Genomic DNA, 19,762 nt, shown 5'->3' on the forward strand with positions numbered 1-19,762 from the left:
GCAGAATAGGTTTTTACTATATAAGGAATTTTGCTCTACTCATCGAGATACTATTTGGCGTTTAGCGTCTCATAGTTTTTGGAATTAATATTACTTTGTGAGTGAATACCACACACAAATTGTATTTAGGCAAGAACTTTTTAAAACATAATTTTGAACCCTGCCTAATGTGATCTCATCTAGGGTTTGGACATGTATATTACTTTTGCGTTAACCCTGAAACATTTTATTTATTGGGCCAGGTTATGGCATTACCCTTGCATTACATTGGACGAATCTGTACATAGTGTATATTCTGCTGTGTTCCTGAAGAAGAAGATATTGTACATATTGCACGTAGTGTCTTTCTTCGTGGAATTTGCTTTCACTGTTTTTTTTTTTTTTTTTTTTTTTGTTAGAAGATCAATCATTTCTTCAACAACTGAAGACGTTCTGCCTACAAGGGGTTAGACAAACTGTAATTAAGATGTTTTGCTGATCCTAGTTCCTAGGATGGGATTTTCCATGAGATAGTTGTTGTTGTGCTTGGATTTTTCTGGTGCAAAGGCTACTTAGGCCATATTGCACCTATCAAAGTAGTTAGTACTAATTTTATTGGTTTCTATGGGAGCAGTTAGAAACGGTTATATAAACCTATTCGTTTCAGAAAGAGAAAGAATTCTGTAATGTTTGAGTTTTCGCCTATGATATGGCTAAGTGACAATTCCTGTAAGTTTGAGAGAGACGTGAATGAAATTAGACGGGAGTAGTTATACAAGATGCATTCCAAGAGTATGTGTTTTATTGTTAGTGGCTTGTGGCAATGTGAACACTGTGGAGGGTCATTACCTGATAACAGAAATAGATGGGTCAAATGGGTGTGGCCTATTCGGGCTCTGGCCAGGACGACCTCTTCTTGTCTGTTTGTACGAAAATTGGAGGCCCATAATTGCGGTATAGGTTTAATTTCAAGGAGTTTGTTATGAATGTGCGTTTGCCATTGTAGTTTCCATCGTTCCTTACATATATTACGTATATGTACTTTGTAATCCCTGAACGGGACCAGAAAATTCATTGGGGATGTGCTGGATGTATGCTTGGCAGCATCATCTGCAATTACGTTTCCCGGTGTTCCAGTATGGCCTGGGATCCAGCAGAAGACAACATTTTGCCGATGATCTCGGAGACGAATCAATTCTGATCTGATTAGCTGTAGTAGCGGATGAGTAGATGGGGAAATCTTTTGCATTGCTAATAGGGCACTTTGCGAGTCTGTGTAGATTATACTCTTTTTGATTGAGAGATGGGAAATGTTTTCCAGAGCAAGTTTTATGGCATATAATTCAGTGGTGTAACTGCTGCATTCTGTCGGAAGTGACACGGAAGTGATAGTGTCATGGAATACCACTGCTGCACCTGATCCATTCTCAGACTTTGAGCCGTCAGTATATATTTTCGCAAAGTCAGGATAACTTTGTAAATGTGCAGTGTGGAGCTGCTGGATGTTCATACCCGTTAAAGAGTGTTTCCCCCATTGGTGAAAATAATAGTCACAACACGGCATGATGACAGACCATGGAGGAACGTGATCTGTAGGTTCTTGGTGGACTTTATTGATTTGTATATTCCAGTTTTCTGCTAGTTCCATTAATCTAATACCTGCAGGCCTAGTTGCTTGTGGTTTGTTTCTATAAAATATCGTGAGTGGCGGATCATTAAATATTGACCAATTAGGATGGGTCGACTGACTTTGGATCTTGGTTGCGTAGTTCAATAATAACATCTTTCTTCTGATGTTTAGAGGAGCTTCGTAGGCTTCTACATAGAGACTTTGCACTGGAGATGTTCTGAACGCACCTAGAGCTATTCTTAGAGCTGAATGTTGAATAGGGTTGAGACGAGATAAGACACTCTCCCTAGCAGAATCAAAGACAGGTGCGCCATAGTCCAGACGAGATCTAATTATGGATCTATATAAGTGAAGCAGGGTGTAGCGATCTGCTCCCCAGGTTGTTGCTGATAAGGCTCTGTGTATGTTGATTTTCTTTTGGCAAGCTGTCCGGAGATGATCAATGTGTTTTTGGTAATTTAACTTACTGTCAAAAATTAAGCCGAGCAGACGAATACTATTTGCTATTGGAATAAGGTGGTTATCTAATTGGAGTTCAGGATCAGGATGCATTTTACGTATGGTACAGAAATGAATGGCAGTAGATTTCTGGCTGGATAGTCTGTAACCGTTTTGTGTCATCCAAATCTGGATCTGATTTATTGATATCTGCAATTGTCTCTCAATGTAGTTCATGTTTTGAGAGTGACAGGAGATTGTGAGATCATCGGCATAAAGGTATGAGTCCACTGTTTTCGGAATAAGTTCAGTTAAGTGGTTAATTCTAATTGCGAATAGAGTGGCGCTCAGAACGGACCCTTGAGGGACTCCTTCCTGAACAAAGTTTTTAGAGAGAATTCCTTGGTAACGAACTTGAAAGGATCTTTGTTCTAAGAAATTTTGGATGAAATATGGCAAATTTCCTCTCAGGCCAAGAGAATGCAGATCCTTTAAAATGCCAAAACGCCATGTGGTGTCAAAAGCTTTCTCAATATCCAGACAGACCATAACGAGATGCTCCTTTTTGATGAATGCATTTCTGATGTTTGCTTCGGCTTTAATCATAAGGTCCAATGATGATCGATTTTTTCTGAAACCAAATTGATTATTATTGATTAAGTTTTGGGACTCAAGATACCAAGTCAGACGGTGGTGAATCATTTTTTCGAGGGTTTTGCTCAGACAGCTGGTAAGTGAAATTGGTCTGTAGTTTTGAGGAACAGAATTGTCTTTACCAGGTTTTGGGATAGCCAGAACGTAGGAATGACGCCAGGAGCTTGGGTATGTATGTTCAGTGAATATTCGATTGAGGAAGAACAGCAGTGATGACTGTGACTTTGTATTTAAATTTTTGAGCATTATATAAAATATCCCATCAGGGCCAGCAGCGCTGTTCCTTGTGTTGGTAAGAGCATGCTGAAGTTCAACCATGGTAAATGGTTGATTATATTTTAGTGCACATCTGTCAGTGAAATTCAGTTTGGATTTTTCAGTTACACCTTTAATTTTTTGAAACGATTGGTCATAAGAAGTTGAGGAGGACAACTGGGAAAATACGGATCCTAGTGCATTTGCGATTTCTGCAGGAGTAGAGAGTTCCTGTCCATTCCAATTAATTAGTGGAGTAGATGTTGGAGGAATTTTGCCATTTAACAATTTTATCTTATTCCAGATCAGTCTGATGTCTGTATTTTTATTAACTGAGGAAGCGAATTTAATCCAAGATTCTTTTTTTGCTTTCCGTCTGATATAATGGGCTCTTGCTCTAAGTCGCTTATAATTAATAAGATTGGAAGTGGTTGGATGTTTGTGGAATTGATTCCAAGCTTTGTTTTTCTCTTTTTTTGCATTGTTGCACTCTTCGTTCCACCAATAATTTAATTTTCGCCTTTTCCTGACTTGGTATTGTGGAATTGCAGCGGTTGCAGCTGTTAGAATTTGGTTTGTTATATGTTCGGTAACATGGTTGATAGAAGAGCACTGTATGATATGGTTGTCGAATGAGACAAGCGTGCTATATTTTATCCAGTCAGCCTTTGGAAATTTCCATTTTACTGGATTGTCTGTTGGTAATGAACAGGAGGTTTGAACTTTGCATATTATTGGGAAATGATCGCTGTTGTTGTTGTCGTTAAGAGTTACCCACTGGATACTTGGATAGAGCACTGGAGAGCAAATGGAAAGGTCTATTGCAGAGGTTGATCCGGTAGGAAAATGAACATAGGTGGGAGAGCCAGTATTTAACAACGTTAGATCCTGTCTATCTATTAACGTTTCAACAAGTTTTCCACGTCTGTCTAAGCTGGAAGAACCCCATAACGGGTGGTGAGCATTAAAGTCACCTAGTAGACAGAAGGGAACTGGTAGTTGCAACACGAGACCTTCGATTTCCTGAATAGAATATGGACGATTAGGTGGAAGATAAATTGAGACCAATGTAACTGTGATTCCAATTACTACGCGTACGGCAACAGCTTCTAAAGAGGTTTTCAATGGAATGCATCTGGAAGGAACTCTTGAGTCCAACAGGATGGCTACTCCTCCATGAGCACTATTAGTGTCAGATCTATCTTGTCTGTAGATAGTGTAATTTTTGACTGTGGTGGAAACTTGGGGTGTCAAGTTGGTTTCCTGTAGGCACATAGCTACAGGATTGAAGCAGTGAATTAGTTCGTTGATATCATCGATGTTGCTGCGAAAACCTCTACAATTCCACTGAATTATTTTTTCCATTATTTGGTTTTGTTCGTGGAAGATGTATCTGACTGCTTTTTATAAGTTGATTGTTTATGACGGTCTGGTTTTGGTTTTTCTTTTCGGGGAAAAGTGGGACGTCCCGATTCATTGCTATCATCCATATCATCTTCTGCGTGTATTTCAAGCAGTTCTTCTTGACCGATAGAATCATCTGTATCCATGCTTGTTAGACCTGATACTTTCGTCTCAGCAGAATAAGATCTTTGCAAATTTTCTGCTGCCTGACGATGCGGAAGTCTCTGGGTTGGAATTGAGAGTGGCGTGTTATTGCTTTGGTCTGTTGAATTCGGTTTAGATGGATGCTGGATCAAGAGTACTGATCGTGCCCAGTCTGATATTGATGTATTTGGAGAGATGGATACTTCAGTCTGACATGCCACTGATTCGTGTCTGAGAGTGGTAGAAGCATAAGTGCGTTTTGGCATACTTAAGTTGATCTGTTTTTTCGCTTCTTGGTAAGAGACTTTATTTTCAATTTTATATTTTTGTATTTTTTTCCCTATCTTCCACAGTTCACAGTCCTTAGAGTAGGCTGGATGTTTGCCACTACAATTAGGGCACTGTGGTGTTGGAGCTTTGCATTCTGCTTGTGTGTGATTCTTGCAGCTGCAGTTTGGACATATGCGTCTCCACGGCATGCTGTCTGAGAATGGCCGAACTTTTGACATTTAAAGCATCTGAGCGGATTTGGGATATAAGGCCTTATGCGGCAATTCAGGTAACCTGCTTTGACAGAATCCGGTAGATTTGGAGTACTGAAAGTCAAGATTATGTTTCGCGTGGGAGTTAAGTTGCCGTCTTTTCTGATCATGATACGTTTTGCATGAGAGACATTTTGATCTTTTAGCTCCTGGACAATTTCTTCCTCAGAAACGTATAATAGATCCCATTCCGAGATCACTCCTTTGGAAGAATTTAGTGTGTTGTGTGGTGTAACCTGAATCGGTATTCCGCTTAAAGAAGTAAGTTGTAGTAGTAACTCAGAATGTCTTGAGTAACAAGTCTCTACTAGTAGATCTCCTGATTGGAGACGTTTAACCATTTTTGGTGAGCCTGCAGCGTTTTCAAGGCATCTCTGGATGATGAAAGGTGAGAGCTTGCTCACAGGTTGGGATGACAAAGAGTGTATTATTAGGAAAGCTGGAGATTCCTGCTTCCTAGTGTCTTTTTTAAGTCTCTTTGAAAGAGAGAAGTCATGGTCGGTGTCATTGTCAAGTTCATGTTGAGAGCACTTAGGCTCTAAACGTGGAAATTCATTTGTTTCCATCTTTGCTCCTTTTCGCCCCGAGGGTTGGTTTTTCCCCCAGGTTACCGGCCCCGCCACGTGGAGGCAGGAGCGGTGCCACCAGTGACCAAGCGGTTGTTTAAGTTAGTGGATTTGGTTAGTGATATATATAAAGAAGAAGAAAAGAACGGTGGATTGCCTTTCTGGGTTCTTACTTTTGACTTTTAAAGCACAGAACCACTTCAAGTAAATAAAATAACAGCCGCACTGGAAAATAAAGAAACTATATCACTTTGGAGATCACTCTATAATCACTGGAAGAAAATCGCTTGTCACTATCGCTTGGCACTCGGGGCCCCATGAGATAGGTCTCCATGGTTAGAGAAGTTAGTCCACTTCTCCACTTCTTCCTACTTTATTCTTGCTTAACTTCTTCTCACTTCTAACTATTGGAGAGTCCCTCTGTTGATTCTCCTCTATTCTATCCATTTACCTCCCCAGATCCCAAACTTCTCCCTCTGTATTCCTCTTTTTCCACTTCACTCTCTTTTTCGGGCACTCTCAGGTGTTATGCCCTGGGCTTGCCCAGCAGGAGATAACTGATCCTGGCCGCCTCCACGTGGCGGGGATGGGGGGTGAGACGTAGTGACCACGTGTTACTGCTTCTTATCTGCTAAGAGCCAGGCACCGGCCGATAACATAACAACAGAACACATCATAACACTTACACGACCAACACATTACATACAATTGGCCGGTTTTGGCATAAGCTTCAACACAAGAAGTACAATAGCGGCTTATGGGGGAAACCCTGGGATCCGCCACAACAACACATGAATATTAATAATAATATCCTGGAGTTTCCACGTGCTTGTTTGTTTGTTATTTAGTTTTTTGGAGCATTAGCAACTAAGGCCATATTGCTCCGTGAATATACGGTGGTCATTCCATGACCTTTCCGCATTCTCCATATTTGGTGGTGACGGGCTCGAACCCCGGTCTAATCAAGAAGCGTGTGCTATGCACTGCTGCTCCTTCCCACCTGGCTACGGAGGCGCCAAAAATATTGTTTGTTCGTTATTTGGTTTTTAGAAGCATTAGCAACTAAGGCCATATTGCTCCGGGATATGCGGTGGTCATTCCTTGACCTTTCCGCATACTCCGTATTTGGTGGTGACGGGCTCGAACCCCGGTCTAATCAAGAAGCATGTGCTACGCACTGCTGCTCCTTCCCACCTGGCTACGGAGGCGCCCTTCCACGTGCTATCTGGAGTTCCCACTCTAGTGCAGCCAGTTTATTTATTCATTCATTTTCATTTCATTTCATTCAATTATTTATTTATTTTATTTTATTTTATTTATTTTTCTCTTCTTAATTTTCTAAATCAAACTATTCTTTTCTTTATTCTTATTAAATTATTATTTTAATTTGTTCTTCACGCGCTCTGCCTTGAGATCCCACTCTAGCGCAGCCAATTTATTTACTTATTTTATATCTATTTTTATTATTTTTTATTTTTTTCACGCGCTCTGCTTCGAGTTCCCACTCTAGTGCAGCCAATTTATTTATTTATTTTATTTTATTATTTTTATTTCTATTTTTATTTTTTATTTTATTATTTTTATTTCTATTTTTATTTTTTATTTTATTATTTTTATTTCTATTTTTATTTTTTATTTTATTATTTTTATTCCTTTTTTTTATTATTATATATATATATATATATCTTTTTTAATTAATTTTTTTTTTACGCGCTCTGCCTTGAGTTCTCACTCTAGTGCAGCCAATTTAATTAAATTGCTTTTTTCTTCTTCTTCTTCTTATTTCTTTATTTTTTATTATTGTTTTTTTTTATCATTATTATTTAATATATATATTTTTTATTGATTAATTTATTATTATTATTTTACTCTTTTTTTTCCCCTAACTGCACCACGGGTGGGTTTTTTTTTATTTTTTATTTATTTATTTTATTTTATTTTTTTTTTTTTTTGGGCTCTTCTGTCTTTATCTCCTCCCTCTGGAATGGGCCCCCAGAGGAATCTGTTCCACCTTCTGGCAACACTGGGTGGATCAGAGTCTCTCTTGAGACAGTACGTGTTTTTCTGGGACTGGCCCACCTTCCCGTGGTGTGGACGAGTACCCAGAATCATCTGTCCAGGCGACTGATGCTTCTGGGTAGCCAAGTGGCCGGAACATAACAACAGAACACACACATAATACACACAAACGTACGTCACACACATATCTGGCCCATTTGTAGTGATACTGTTCTTCACAGAGACACAAGGCGGAGTTGAACAAACGTTCTAGGTGCCGCCCTTACATATACACATGTCCACATGTCCACATGTCCGTGGTGGGTGGGGCGCCCGGGCACTGAACAATTTAAAAATCTTCATGAATCCTGATAAACATATTCCTTCAGGGGCCCCAATCCGGTCCCTATCTGAAAATATTGACGGAGAGGCAGATAGCATTATTGCTACAAAGAGGCAGCGAACCGAACTACCATCACGGCCTGTCCCAAGGTTCTTAATAATGCATTCCACCAACGAAACACCGATTGGTAAAATGTCACCCTTCTTTATACAAAAAGGGTTGAATGGGTTAGCAGGTACACCCAAGTCAGTTAAGAGGCTCCGTTCTGGGGACCTCTTGATTGAAACAAAAAATGACAGGCAATCTGAACACCTACTCCGAACAACATCAATCGGAGGAATCCCTATAACAGTGACACCACACAGAACACTAAATTCATCGAGAGGTGTCATTTCGGAGTGGGACCTTCTCGACGTAACCGAGGAGGAAATCTGCTCCGAATTAAAACCACAGGGAGTTACTGCCGTCAAGAGAATCACTGCGCGAAGGGATGGAAAAATTGTTAAAACCAGGAGTGTTATCCTGACTTTTAATCCTCCCAAACCTCCTGATGAGATTAAAGCTGGCTACATCAACTGTTCAGTGCGTCCTTATGTTCCAAACCCTTTACGGTGTTTTAAATGCCAGAAATATGGACATTCTCAAATGGCCTGCCGTGGAGTCCTTGCATGCGCTCGATGTGGTGCAAAGGACCACGAAACAACAGCATGTTCAGCCACGAAACCCACCTGCATTAACTGTGAAGGCGAACACCCTGCCTACTCACGAGCATGCCAGAGGTGGAAAGAAGAAAAAGAAATTCAACGGCTGAAGGCAGAGCTAAACAAATCGTACCAGGAGGCAAGGAAAGCAGTGAAACCTCTTAACATCAAAAAACCTACCTATGCCCAGAAGGTAGCAGGGAGGTGTCGATTGGGACTCAGACGGACATGTCCGTCCCTCCAAAAGAATCATTTACTGCCATTGCACGTTATCTTTTAAGCTCCCAAAAACCTGCACAGAAGGACCAATCAGCTGCCACTCCTATATCGGTACCTCCTAATGCTCCACAAATAACAAAAGCAAATGCAAAAGAAAAGAATAAGAAAGGTGAAATACCACCTAGTACCCAAGAAAACATGGATGTCGAGCAGAAGGAGGTACAAGAAGACTCAGTTCTGGAGCTCTTTGCTGAGGAGGAAATGGACACTGGACAGCGTCCATACTTCCCCAGGAAGGAGAAGGCCAGATCTGAAAAAGGTAAACCCTCAGCACCTCGGAAGCCGCCTGATGGACCCACCAAGCCAAAATAATGGCTAAATTCCTACAATGGAGGCCCCGGGTGCCAAGCGATTGTGACTGAGCGATTTATCTGTGCCTTATAGTGCGATTTCCAAAAAGTGATATATAGTTCTTTTGCGTTCCTCTCGTTAAGTAATCTATTTATTTTATAACTGCTCTTGCTACAAAAGTACCTGTACAGAGCAAGAAAGGCAAGCCACCTTTCTTTTTTCATATTCTTATTACTAACCCCCTACTACTTCTCGCTTGGTCACACCAGGCACTGCTCCTGCCTCCCCGTGGCGGGGCCGGAAACCTTGGCAGAAAAGCTCATCTGCCAAGGGCGAAAAGGAGCAAAGATGGAGCAAAATGATTATCCATCTTTAGAGCCGACAAGCTCTCGGCCACTTACTGAAATTGATCATGACATTTCACAACCCAAGAGGTTGAAAACAAATTCAACAACCAAAGAGTTTCCTTCCTTTTTAATTTTACATTCACTTTCAGAACAACCTCTCAGCAAATTATCTCCTTTCCTCATCCAGAAACACCTGGAGAGTATTGCAGGTTGTCCGAAGACTGTGAGAAGGCTGCAATCTGGAGACCTTCTTTTAGAAACAACAAAAAGTAAACATTCAGAGAAACTCTTACAACTTTCAAATTTTGCTGGGATACCAATTAAAGTATCTCCCCATGCTACCTTAAATACATCCAAAGGTGTGATTTCTAGTTGGGATTTGTTGAACGTGACAGAGGATGAATTAACCCAAGAACTTCAGGATCAAAATGTTATTGCATCAAGAAGGATTATGACTAAAAAAGACAATAACCTTATGCCTACCAGGAATATCATTCTTACATTTAATTCCCCAAACCTACCATCAACAGTAAAAGCTGGCTATCTACTTTGTCGTGTTCGCCCGTATATACCCAATCCCTTGAGATGCTACAAGTGCCAAAAGTATGGTCACTCTCAGACAACATGTAGAGGAAACCCAGTTTGTCCAAACTGCGGATCTTCCGATCATACTCAGTCTGAATGTTTGGCGACAGAAAAGACATGTCCCAACTGTAACGGTAACCATCCTGCATATTCTAGAACTTGTGAGAGATGGAAAACTGAGAAACAAATTGTTAAATATAAGGTTGAGAACAAGGTAAGCTTTCAAGAAGCAAGGAAAATAATTGCTCCTACCATGCCCAAACGTACCTATGCAAATGTTGCACAAAAACAACAAACAGTATCCACCCAAACTGAAGTTACCGTCCCCTCAAACATATCAATCTCTGACTGGGCTCGAGCTGTCCTCTCTCAGCAACAGTCCAGTAACCCAAAGCATTCAGATCAGGCAAGTAACACTCCTCTTACAATACCAGCGACATCTCCTACTCTACCGGAAGATCCAATATTAGAAATTCATGCCGAAGAAGAAGAAATGGACACTGGTCGGCCAGTTTTTCTAAAAAAAGATAAACAAAAATTGGAACGTCATAAACCAATCACCTTCAAAAAGCAGTCAGATACATCTCAAACAATTAAACACAAATAATGGCCATCATTGTACAATGGAACTGTAGAGGCTTTCGTTACAACACAGATGATATCCATAATCTAATTAATCAGTATTCTCCAGTTGCTCTCTGTCTCCAAGAAACTTACTTAACCCTCGCAAATTTCTCCATCGATAAAGAACTACTGCCTTTATCGAAGAGATCGCAATACAGCAAATACTGCCCACGGTGGTGTAGCAATCCTGATAAATTCAAAGATCCCAACAAAGCATATCCCACTTCGAACTGAAATAGAAGCTGTTGCAGTTCGTATAACTCTCCATATTGCAATAACACTAGTCTCAATCTATTTACAGCCAAACCATACTTATTCTCTAAAAGAACTTGAAGACCTCCTCATACAGATACCTCCACCTGTCTGTATATTAGGGGACTTTAATGGGCACAACCCCCTATGGGGTGCTTCTAAATTGGATACACGTGGTCGACTCATTGAAAGACTTTTAGATGCACTAAACCTCACCATACTGAATACTGGCACGCACACTCACATTCAGCTCCCAACTGGAAATACTTCAGCAATGGACCTTTCCATTTGTTCTCCAGTACTGGTCCCGACCATAGAGTGGTATGCTATAAACGACCCCATGGGCAGTGATCACTTCCCAATCGTATGCAAGGTATTGATAGCACAGACTCCTTTAACTAAACCCTGCAGGAAATGGAAATTTACAAGAGCAAACTGGGCAAAATTTCAATCCTCAATCTCTTTCGATGAGAAAAAAATCCGTTTCCATCATATTGATGATGTGACAGACTACATCACGTCGCATCTCTTAAACGTGGCTAAAGATACAATACCATTATCAAACCCACCGGGTCGAAAGCACTATAATTATTGGTGGAATGAGGAATGCACCAAAGCAAAAAAAGCAAAAAATAAAGCGTGGAATTTGTTTCGGCGTTATCCAATCACAGCCAATCTGATAAATTATAAGAAAGTAAGGGCAAAAGCATGTTTCATACAGAGGCAAGCCAAAAAAGAATCCTGGGCTCGTTTTGCATCAACAATTAACAGAAATACTGACAGCAAATTAATCTGGAAAAAAATTAGACAGCTTTTTGGCAAGTTTCCAACCATACCCTCTCCAGTCCTCTCATGGAATGGGCGAGATTTAACTAGTCCCTCGGATATAGCTAACGCTTTGGGCAATACTTTTGCTGAGATCTCGGCAACATCAGCTTATACTACATCTTTCCAACGAATTAAAAACAGTCGAGAACGGTATTCTATTAACTTCCAAACTGCCCTCATTCTGCCATATAACAAACCTCTACAATATCCTGAATTATTGCATGCCATTAAAACAGCTCGTAATGGTGCCGCCGGACCAGATGGGATCTATTATATCATGCTGCAACATCTTGATGACAAAGCTTTGCGCCTCCTCCTGGTCTTTTACAACCGTATTTTTTTAGAAAAAACTTATCCAGCTTCTTGGCACCACTCTATTGTTTTGGCGTTCCTGAAGCCTGGAAAAGATCCAACCAATCCCCATAACTATAGACCTATATCTCTGTCAAGCTGCCTCAGCAAAATCCTTGAAAAAATTGTCCACAATAGACTCGTCTGGATCATAGAGTCACAACATCTCATGAGCAATAGTCAGCATGGCTTTCGACAAAACAGATCATGCTTAGATCTCATGATCAAGGCTGAATTTGCCATTCGCAATGCGTTCGTTAAACACGAGCATCTGGTTATGGTTACTATAGATATACAGAAAGCCTTTGACACCACCTGGCGACATGGCATACTTAGTGATCTTTATTCTCTCGGTCTACGCGGAAACCTTCCCATATTTGTACAGAACTTCCTATACACTAGATCGTTTCAAGTAAAATACCAAAATGAGCTCTCTACAACTTTCATTCAGGAAGAAGGTGTTCCTCAGGGATCTGTGCTGAGTGCGACTCTTTTTGCTCTTAGAATAGATTCCATCACTAAACAGCTTCCAAACACAGTTGAGTCATATCTTTACGCGGATGACCTCTCCATTTCCTGTCATTCCCAAAGCATGAGATCAATTGAAAGGCAGCTTCAGATATCACTGAACAAAATACAACAATGGGCCAACCTTAACGGCTATCGACTCTCACAACAGAAAACAGTCGCCATCCATTTTTGTCGACAACGCAAACTCCATCTGGATCCTGAACTCCAAATTTCCAACTTCTCCATCCCAGTCAATAGTAACATCAGATTTCTAGGATTAATCCTTGACAAAAAATTAAATTTCTTAGACCATATTAAAAATGTACGTACTTCCTGTTTAAAAAAGTTAAATATACTCAGAACTTTATCCGCCCTAACATGGGGTGCAGATCGCACCTCCTTACTTCGGCTATACAGGGCATTAATCCAATCCCGTCTTGATTATGGTGCCCCTGTCTATGATTCGGCCCCGAGTGCCAAGCGTTTCTAGTGATCAGGCGATTTCTGTGCAATTCTAAAGCGATTCATAAAGTGAGAGTGTTAGATATATCAAGAGTTTAAAGTTAATTCTCTTCTGTAAATATATATAGTTACTGAAAAGTATCAGTGCAAAGGTTCCTAAGAAAGGAAAGTCACCTTTCTTTTATATATATTCTAGTCCTACTAACCACTAATCTACTTCCGCTTGGTCACTAGGTGGCACCGCTCCTGCCTCCCCGTGGCGGGGCCGGAAACCTGGGAGGAAAAGCTCTCACTCCCAGGGCCAAAAGGAGCAAACATGAATGACTCAAACATTACCACGAATCCCAAAGATCTGACTCCTTTGAGTCGGAAAAATGAGGACAATGTGACTACTGCAACCAAAAGGCAAAAAAAGGAAATAGCATCACTTAATGCACCTACCTTTATTGTCTTTAATTCTACGACAGAACAGCCATTAGGAAAATTGTCGCCATTCGTCATCCAGAAATGTTTAGAAAGTGTGGCTGGAACACCAAAAAATGTTAAGCGACTAAAATCAGGCGACATTCTAGTCGAGACAGCAAATGCCAAACACGCAGAAAGACTGCTTCAAATGAAAACATTTGGTGGGATCCCAGTAAAGGTCTCTCCCCATAATACGCTAAATACATCGAAAGGAGTAATTTCTGAGTGGGACCTTATCAGCGTCTCCGAAGAAGAAATTAAAAATGAACTTGAAAATCAAGGCGTTATAGCTGTGAGAAGGATTAAAATTACAAGAGATGGGACACTTATCCCAACCAGAACTATCATACTAACGTTCAACACTCCTAAACCACCTACAACTGTGAAGGCCGGATATCTAAATTGTAACATCAGACCATACATTCCAAATCCTCTCCGCTGCTTTAAATGCCAAAAGTATGGTCATTCACAAATGGCATGCCGTGGTGTAGCTATCTGTTCCAACTGCGGGTCCCAGGATCACAGCAATCAGAACTGTTCATCCGAGAAACCGAAATGTCCAAACTGCAAGGGAGACCATTCTGCCTATTCCAAGAATTGTGAATATTGGAAAAGAGAAAAGCAGATTCAGCGGTATAAAGTGGAACATTCTGTCACATACCAAGAAGCTAAGAGAACTATACACCCGACTATCTTAAACAGACCTTCCTACGCGCAGGTCATAACGAATTGTCGTACAATAGAAACCCAAACAGATTTTACAATTCCTCCAAAGAAATCTATCTCAGACTGGGCACGAGCACTACTCACAATTTCCCAGCCAAAACATCAAGAGAAACTCACCAACACACCACTTTCCGTGCCTCCCGATAAGAAACACTCAGAATCGAAAGCACCTCAAGGAAAACATAATGTCATAAGTCAGAAGGCAACCGAACAAATGGAGACAGAAGCAACCAACCAAGCAGATGAACCAGTATTAGAGATTTTCGCGGAAGACGATATGGACACCGGAAAACCATATTTCCCGAAAAAGGAAAAACCAACGTGTGAAAGACTTAAAACAGCATCTAGGAAACAGACCGAAAACCTCTCCAAAATCAAATAATGAAAACCATAATCCAGTGGAATTGTAGAGGACTCCGCACTAACATAGGTGATATATATGACCTGATTACACAGTATGCACCATTATGTCTTTGCTTACAAGAAACCTACCTCAGACCTCAAGACTCTACCTTAATAAAGAACTATACAGCATACCGAAAGGACAGAGTAACAGGTGGCACAACCCATGGTGGTGTGGCAATACTAATAAATTCTCGCATTCCTTCCCAGATTGTCCCCCCTCGACGTGGGCACCTGTACGTGGTGAGGGGACCTCCCAGTGACGCTGCTGGACTTCCAGACTAGCATCACTGGGATCCAACGCCCACAGCCTAGGTTCCGGGCTTACATCAATGGAATCCGGCGTGTTTGCCGTGCGCTGCGACCCGTGGAAATTCGGAAAGGGGGATCCTGGTGGTTGAGGGGCCCAGCTTCAATACACCACTTTGGCCCCTGCTTCGACAAGACGGGTGGTCCTGGAAGGCCCGGCTAGGATCAATCGGCTAGTAGGTTCGCCTGCGAGGGTCAACCGTGTCAAAGCCACGCCCCTACCCTCATGGTCCGAGGGACAGGATTCAGGCTGGCGGCGGTGCGGGTATAGTGTCTGGGTAGCCCTGGCGTCCCACTCCCGAGCGCATTTATTGCATGCCGGGTAGTGGGCGTCCCTTTGGGCTCCGTGGTGGGTGGGGAGCCCGGGCACTGAACAACTTAAAAATTTCCATGAATCCTGATAAACTTACTTCTTCAGGGGCCCCAACCCGGTCCCTATCTGAAAACATAGACGGAGAGGCAGATATTATTGCAACAAAGAGGCAGCGAACCGAAACATCACCATCAGGGCCTGTCCCAAGATTTCTCATTATGCATTCCACCAATGAAAAACCGATTGGCAAAATGTCGCCCTTTTTTATTCAAAAAGGGTTAGACGGGTTAGCAGGTTCTCCCAAATCAGTTAAGAGGCTCCGTTCTGGAGACCTCTTAATTGAAACTAAAAATGACAGGCAATCGGAACATCTACTCCGAGTAACATCAATCGGAGGTATCCCTATAACAGTGACACCACACAGAACACTCAATTCATCTAGAGGTGTCATTTCGGAGTGGGACCTTCTCGACGTATACGAGGAGGAAATCTGCTCCGAATTAAAACCACAGGGAGTCATTGCCGTCAAGAGAATCACTGCGCGAAGGGATGGAAAAATTGTTAAAACCAGGAGCGTTATCCTGACTTTTAACACTCCTAAACCTCCTGATGAGATTAAAGCTGGATATATCAACTGTTCAGTGCGTCCATACATTCCGAACCCTTTACGGTGCTTTAAGTGCCAGAAGTATGGACATTCTCAAATGGCCTGCCGTGGAGTCCTTGCATGCGCTCGATGCGGTGCAAAGGACCACGAAACAACAGCATGTTCAGCCGCAAAACCCACCTGTATTAACTGTGAAGGCGAACACCCGGCCTATTCACGAGCATGCCGGCCCCGGGTGCCAAGCGTTCCGTGGCCAAGCGATCTCAGTGCGTTTTCCAAAGCGAGCTATCTAAAGAGCTTTTGCCATTGTATATATTCTGTTTATTTCTGAATACCGTTTTTTCTCATTTTATATTTAAGTAGCTCTTTTGTTCTGCAAGAAGTAGGCAAAGGCCCAGAAAGGAAAGAAACCTTTTTGTTTCGTTTTCTTTATTACTAACACAACTAATAGCCGCTTGGTCACCTCGTGGCACTGCTCCTGCCTCCCCGTGGCGGGGCCGGTAACCTGGGTGGTAAAGACAAACCCCCAGGGCCAAAAGGAGCCGACCTGGATATAAGTGACTATCCACTGTTAGAGCCCTCGAGCTCAAGGTCAGAAATTCCTGACATTGACCATGACTCCAATCGTCCAAAGAGACTAAGGACGGAAAATCAGAATAATGACGTGCCAGCATTTCTTATAATGCACTCATTATCCACGCAACCTGTTGGCAAACTATCGCCTTTTCTTATACAGAAATGTTTAGAATCGGTTTGTGGATCTCCTAAAATGGTTAAGCGTCTCCAATCTGGAGACCTTCTAATTGAAACTTCTAAGACAACTCACTCAGAGAAGCTGTTAAAATTAACATCATTTAACAGTATTCCAGTGTCAGTTACGCCCCATAACACTCTTAACACCTCTAGAGGCGTTATCAGCGAATGGGACTTACTATCAGTGTCAGAAGAAGAGATAATACAAGAACTGAGGGAACAAAAAGTGACTCATGCGCGGAGAATAATGACCAAAAAAGATGGGAACCTACTACCAACCAGGTCCGTCATTTTGACATTTAGTACTCCGACTCTTCCATCTTCTGTTAAAGCAGGTTATTTAAACTGCAAGATTCGGCCTTACATCCCAAATCCCATTCGCTGCTTTAAGTGCCAGAAGTATGGCCATTCTCAGACGGCATGCCGAGGCGATGCTGTGTGTCCTATTTGTGGCTCTAAGGAGCATTCCCAAGGAGACTGTACAGCTGCCACTCCTAGTTGCCCTAACTGTAAAGGAAGCCATCCTGCCTTTTCTAAAGCATGTGACCTTTGGAAAACAGGCAAACAAATCCAGAAATATAAGGTAGAGCATAAAGTCACATACCCTGAAGCAAGGAAGCAAATACTGTTAACCATGCCTAGCCGATCATACGCATCGGTCTCTAAAAACAGCCGGTCAATTTCAACTCAAACAGATGTCTCCATAGAACCAAACATTTCATTTGCCACCTGGGCCAAAACCATGCTAACGTGCAATAAAAAATCTACAGTTAATGAAACCAGCAACACGCCAATCAGTATCCCAACTGATGCCATCTCAACCTTGCCCGAAAGAACAAAATCTGTTAGTGTTGAAAATCAAAAGACAATGAAATCATGCTATAGCAACATTCAAATGGAAGTTCAGTCAGAGGACGAAGACACAGTCCTAGAATTACATGCCAATGATACCATGGATACAGGACGCCCAACCTTTCCCAAAAATGAAAAATCAAAACTAAGCAGGCAGAAACCTCAGAAAAAACAGTCAGATCAATCTTCGTCAAATAAACCCAAGCAATGAACAAATTCCTACAATGGAACTGCAGAGGATTACGCAGTAATATAGATGACCTGAATGATTTACTCACACAAACTAACGCATTAGGAGTATGCTTACAGGAAACATTTTTATCACCAAAAGTTTCACTCAAATTCAAAAACTATACTATGTTTAGGCGAGACAGGGATTCTGACTCTTCTCGTGGAGGGGTAGGTATTCTTGTCAAAACTACCATACCATCAAGACATCTCCAACTAGTAACCTCCCTAGAAGTTGTAGCAGTTCGGATAGCAATGGGAATATCATTAACCCTTGCATCTGTTTATATACCACCTAATTATCCTTGTACCCAGACTGAACTTGACAACCTTTTAACACAACTGCCACCTCCTGTCTGTTTACTCGGTGATTTTAACGGTCACCATCCATTGTGGGGATCCTCCACTATGGATAAGAGAGGCCAATTAATTGAAACATTCCTAGATAACCATAATCTGACTGTATTAAACACTGGCTCTCCAACGTATGTTCAATTACCTGCAGGCACAACATCTGCCATAGATTTATCTATCTGTTCAGCATCTCTTTTTCCAAGTATGGAATGGTTGGTGTTGAACGATCCATTCCACAGTGACCATTTTCCAATCATCAGCTCACTTCAAACACAGGTCGTATCATGCCCCAAAGCCCGTATATCTTGGAATTTCCACAAAGCAGACTGGAAAAACTACTGTACTTGTGTCCTATTAAACAAACAGTATGTACAGCAACAACATATTGATGAAGTAACCGAACACATTACCAGCCATATATTATCAGCAGCTGAAATGTCTATTCCAAAATCCAACCAGAGCAAGCGGGTACACCAAACCCATTGGTGGAATCAAGATTGCACCATAGCGAAAGTAGAAAAAAACCGTGCTTGGAACCAATTTCGCAAATTCCCCACTACTGCCAACCTTATAGCTTTCAAAAAACTGAGAGCCAAAGCAAGACAAATTAGGAAAAAAGCAAAACGTGACTCCTGGATTAAGTTCGCCTCAACTATTAACAAAAATACTGACACTCGGATTATCTGGAAAAAAATACAAGCTCTCAATGGAAAATTTCTACCTCTACAGTCTCCAATAATTCAGTGGAATGGGCAGGACCTATCTTCTCCTACTGACATCGCAAATGCTTTAGCAGAATATTTCTATAATACTTCCGCCTCAACCACTTATGTGACTGCTTTTCAGAGAATTAAAACTAATGAAGAACGAAAAAAATTGAATTTTTCAACTAATCACCCACTTCCATATAACCAGCCCTTTACTATAGCTGAACTCAAAGAATCCTTGAGTAAATCTCCAAATAGTGCAGCAGGACCAGACGGCATTCACTACAGAATGCTTAAACATCTGTGTGAAGCTGATCTGTACATACTATTGCTATTTTATAATAGGATCTTCTCAGAAAACACATATCCTCTCTCATGGCGTCATTCCTATATTTGTGCAATACCAAAACCGGGAAAAGATACATCTCTAGTTCAAAATTACAGACCAATATCATTGACAAGCTGTTTGGGCAAGACCTTCGAAAGGATGGTGCATAAGAGGCTCACCTGGATTCTTGAATCCCAAAATCTGCTTTCTGATCACCAATATGGCTTCCGCAAAAACAGGTCCACCCTAGATTTACTTGTCAAAATTGAATCCAACATACGTAACGCCTTCATCAGGAGACAACATTTAGTTATGGTCAACCTGGATATTCAGAAAGCATTCGACACCACATGGCGTCATGGTATTATCACAGATATGCATCAGTTAGGGTTGAGAGGCTATCTCCCTCAAATTATTCAGAACTTTTTAAAGTTACGTACCTTTCAAGTCAGATATCAAAACTTCCTATCAGCTTCTCATATTCAAGAAGAGGGTGTCCCACAGGGTTCTATACTGAGTCCAACCCTATTCGCAA

This window comes from Mastigoproctus giganteus, chromosome 13, assembly GCF_048544385.1.
Source record: "Mastigoproctus giganteus isolate SK-2022 chromosome 13, ASM4854438v1, whole genome shotgun sequence".
NCBI lineage: Eukaryota > Metazoa > Arthropoda > Arachnida > Uropygi > Thelyphonidae > Mastigoproctus > Mastigoproctus giganteus.